The sequence below is a fragment of the Piliocolobus tephrosceles genome, chromosome 8 (assembly GCF_002776525.5).
Source record: "Piliocolobus tephrosceles isolate RC106 chromosome 8, ASM277652v3, whole genome shotgun sequence".
NCBI lineage: Eukaryota > Metazoa > Chordata > Mammalia > Primates > Cercopithecidae > Piliocolobus > Piliocolobus tephrosceles.
Genome location: NC_045441.1, coordinates 20,565,414 through 20,570,260, shown reverse-complemented (window position 1 = coordinate 20,570,260; position 4,847 = coordinate 20,565,414). Strand labels below are relative to the sequence as shown.

Below are 4,847 nucleotides of genomic sequence, written 5' to 3'. Positions count from 1 at the left end.
GTTTGATAGCTCCTCAATGTGAGAAACTTAATGTCAACTAAGAAATGAATTACCACTAAAGAATCTTCTCCTTTCAAGATCCTAAGCGTGTTTTGTCCAGTGTGAAATCTCAATGTGCCACAAGTGTTACTCTGTGAAGAAAGGATTTCTCATGATTTTTCAAGGCATAACTTCTCCAGTAAGAAGTGTTTGGTATTCCAAGAGAATTCATTGCCCTTGGAAAGGCTTTCCCTTCTTATTTAGCTTATAAAGGATTTCCTCTCTTATTTTCCATTTTAGCAGCATTTTATCACTGTGTTTTCTTGTGAACATCAAGCCTAGTGCTTGGCTGAATGTTTATTCACAGAAAATACAAATAAAGGGTTCATCCAAGTAAAGTTTTCTTACATTATTTGACAACAAATTGCACATAAAAGCATTTTCACACTGAACGCAGAGCTAGAGATTCTCAGCCTGAAAGTCCCACACGTTTTAAGTTATTAAAACTATTGCTGAAGACTTTTAGTTTATTATGTTGACAGTTTCAGCTCTCTCATATCATTTATGATCAGATCACTAACAAGTCTTTGGTACACACATGTTGTACAATTTCCCTTCCATATGAATTTATTGATGTGGGCTGAAGAATAAAGGTAACTGAAGTAATGTCCATGTTGATTACAGTAATTCTTCAAAATGTGAGTCCTTTGGCATGTTTAGATGTTACAATTACAGCTGAAGTCTCTTCCATATTCCTTACATTCGTCATTCCTAACACCATGTCATCTAAAGTCAGAATATGTTCTGAAGACATTTATGATTTTCTCTCCAGGGTGAATTTTCTGATGTTATTTAAGATTAGTACATGGACTGAAGGCTTTCCCACATAAATGACACTCATATGGCTTTTCTCCAGTGCATGTTCTCTCATATCATCTAAGGTCAGAAGATAGACTGAAGGCTTTCCCACATAGAAGACAAGCATGTGGTTTCTCTTCAGTGTGAATTCTTTTGTGTCCTCTAAAGCCAGAGCTTTGACTAAAGACTTTCCCACTTTTATCACATTCATAACGCTTTTATCCAAGGTGAGTTCTCTCATGTCTTCGAAGGTTAAAGGATTGAATAAAGCCTTTCCCACACTGATGACACTTATACGGTCTCTCTCCCGTGTGAGTTTTCTCATGTCTTCTAAGGTGAGAACACTGAGTGAAGGATTTTCTGCATAGATGACATGCATATGGCCTCTCTCCAGTGTGAGTCATCTTGTGCCGTCTAAGGTGAAAGCAACTAGTATAGGCCTTTTCACATATATTACATTGATATGATTTACCTTTAATATGAATTTGTCTATGTGGTTAAGGGGACAACTGATTACTAAGGGATTTTCCACACTGTTTGCTGACGTAGGGTTTCTTTCCACTCTGAGTTAACAAACACTGAGTCACCGGGCGCGGTGGCTCAAGCCTGTAATCCCAGCACTTTGGGAGGCCGAGACGGGCGGATCACGAGGTCAGGAGATCGAGACCATCCTGGCTAAAATGGTGAAACCCCGTCTCTACTAAAAAATACAAAAAAAAACTAGCTGGGCGAGGTGGCGGGCGCCTGTAGTCCCAGCTACTCGGGAGGCTGAGGCAGGAGAATGGCGTAAACCCGGGAGGTGGAGCTTGCAGTGAGCTGAGATCCGGCCACTGCACTCCAGCCTGGGCGACAGAGCGAGACTCTGTCTCAAAAAAAACAAACAAACAAACAAACACTGAGTCATTGTGGAACTGTGAGTGCAATCCTCTCCCAAATTATTACATTCAAAGGGATCCTCCAGAATGAGAGAGTTCTCCTTTAGGGACAAAGATTAAAAGCTCTTAATGATTTACCAACATACATCTATACATTCATTTCACCACCTTTGAATCCTAGACCAACCATTCAGTGATAGAGTCCAGTTGAAATCTTTCCAATGTTACTTGTGTGAAAGGAAATTAAATTTTGGCACCCCAAGCTCATTTAGCCAAAGGGAAAAATCAAGCTGGGAACAGGGTCACAAAAACCTGCCTCCCCCTTCTGGTTCCTAAATAATATGGCTACAAGATGAAAAGCTACATGCCTCCCCCATATTTTGCCCACAAGGAAATTCCTCATGAGCTGTTAAAATTACACCATGGCAATGCAAACTGATAGCTTGTCTTTCCAGGTGCAGTCATCCCCAGTTCACCAGACACAAATGCATATCCGATTGTTTCCCTGCCCCATTTTGCCTATGTTGTCTTATATAAAATGCAGCTTTCCTGCATTATTCCTCTGCCTCATTTGTTTATGTCATCTTGTGTAAAAAAAATCCAGATTCACTGAGCCAGAAAGATGCATGAATGACTATTTTTTTCTACCCACCTTTTACATGAAAATTGTGTACTTCTCAATATCCCACCCTTTCCCCCTTTAAATTTAGAGAACATCATCTTTGGAGAAAGGTATACACCTGTCCCCCAGGTGCATGTCCTTAACTCTGGCAAATAAATCGCCTAAAATGATTGAGATTTCTCTCGTCATTTTTCTCGATTGACACTTGCATACACATTATCTCCTGCAGACACAGGTATTTTCTCTTTTGTAAGATCCCAATTGCAGAGTTATTCCATTAATTGTGATGATATCAATATCTTTCAAAGTCTGAGCATGAGCAATGTATATGCACTTGTTCTATTTTAAAGATCTCATGTTATGGTTTAGAACACAGGTCACTTTATTCACTGAATTCAAAGTATCAAATATTTTTGCTTAGAAAGCACTTAATGCCAGCCTAATTACACTCAGGTGACTGTGTGTCATTACTAACTTAACCCATTACCAGGTCTTTAACTTAGATGGCTAGTGTACACAACTATAAAACTCACCATTGTCATACCGGTGGATGCGTCTTTTCTGATAGTATACATGGATATTGTGTGTTTTTTCTTAAGGACACTTTTGGCTGGGCGCGGTGGCTCAAGCCTGTAATCCCAGCACTTTGGGAGGCCGAGACGGGCGGATCACGAGGTCAGGAGTTCGAGACCATCCTGGCTAACACGGTGAAACCCCGTCTCTACTAAAAAATACAAAAAAAAAAATGCTAGCCAGGTGAGGTGGCTGGTGCCTGTAGTCCCAGCTACTCGGGAGGCTGAGGCAGGAGAATGGCGTAAACCCGGGAGGCAGAGCTTGCAGTGAGCTGAGATCCGGCCACTGCACTCCAGCCCTGGTGACAGAGCAAGACTCCGTCTCAAAAAGAAAAAAAAAAAAAAAGGACACTTTCCTTGTCTGAAATAATTGAAAAATAAATTGTTACCTTGGTGTTATGGTAATAAAATTGTTTGAAAAACCCCAAGGCCCATTTACTTTTTTTCAAAAATTGACACTTAGATGTGGCAAATGAAGAAAATACTTCAGTAGAAGAAACAGATTGTACAGCGTCAGCAATTAGAAGAGTTTTAAAATTAAAATGTGAAAAGAGTTAAAATGGAGATGAGATATCAGGCAGGTAAATAGAGGGATGGTCTTCACAGGGGTATCGGGAAAAGAGTCAGCATGTGACAGTTTAACCCCAACAAGTACGTGAATTATCCTTTTCCCGAAAGTAAAAGAAAAGGCAAGAGGACACAAGAGTAGCATCTGACATATGAACAAAATGATAATAACATCTAAGGAATTCTGCTCCAGTAGCTTAACCTACATTTTAGAAATTACCACTCATTTAATAAAACCACTAATTAATATTTGACTGATATTATTCATTGACAAAGCACCTCCTTCTATTAGAGCACAGGACCCTGTTGCTTACCCAGATTCTGGCCTTGGAGAAATTCTCTTCCTTCCCGCCAGAGCTCTTTTCCTTGCTCCAGCTGCAAAATTATACAGGATTTGCTTGTCTGGTACCCTGTTAGTGGAAACAGTACATGTGTTTTGAGTTCACTGTCAATAAATGTGCATTATCAACAACTGTAAGGCAGGCTATCAAGGAAGAATAAAAACAGTGAAGGTCAGCTCAGGCCACAAGACCTAGAACACAGAAAACTCCCCAGGATTTTCCTGACCCAACGTGAAACTGGAAAATAAATCCAAACGAAAGGTCCATCAGGAAAAGGAAATTCAAAACAGTCAGGACCTATGAATGCTGAGTCCATGCCTAAGTTCCAAGACACAATGCATAATACACAGTCTTTTCAGAAAGAAAGAGATTAATTAAATCTCTGCACAGTATGTTTATTATTATTCTCATGCAGAACAAAAAAAATTTTGATTTACAAAAATAATTGGTGTTCTATACAGAAAAGATATTGCTATTGTTTTCACTAATTGGTCTCAGCCTAAGCATAGCGACTAAAGCAGAAGAGTTATTTAGAAAATATTTAATTTAATATATTGAAAATATTCATTAAGTTCCCAGGTCTGTTCTGAGTATTAGAGACAGAGTACCAAGGAAATAATGAAATCCTTGTCAACATTACATTCTAATTGAGTGACAAACTAAATAAAACAAAATAAAATAAAATAAAGATATTTCTTTCAGGCAGATTTAGAGAGCTCAAACTTTTTTCAGATAAGATCTGTGAGAGAATCAGAGAAGAGATTAGAGTGAGATATGGGGAAGCTGTTCCAACACTTACTGAATGAATGAGTCAATGTGTGTCTACATACATATGCGAATGTTGAGGGACTCACCAAGGGACACCAGGTGACTGACGTTTTCCAGCAATACATCTCTGTACAGCTTTCTCTTGGATGTGTCCATCATGGCCCACTCTTCCTGGGTGAAGTCAATAGCTACATCTTCAAAAGTCACTTTCTTCTAAAACATCACAGACATTTTAGTTTAGACAGAGAATCCCTTTTAATGTCCA

The 4,847-nt window shown here is 39.2% G+C and overlaps 1 pseudogene; it reads right to left on the bottom strand.

The window, feature by feature from the left end:
* Positions 1 to 600: 600 nt before the first annotated feature.
* Positions 601 to 4,847, bottom strand: part of LOC111523634 — a 10,947-nt pseudogene continuing 6,700 nt past the window's right edge.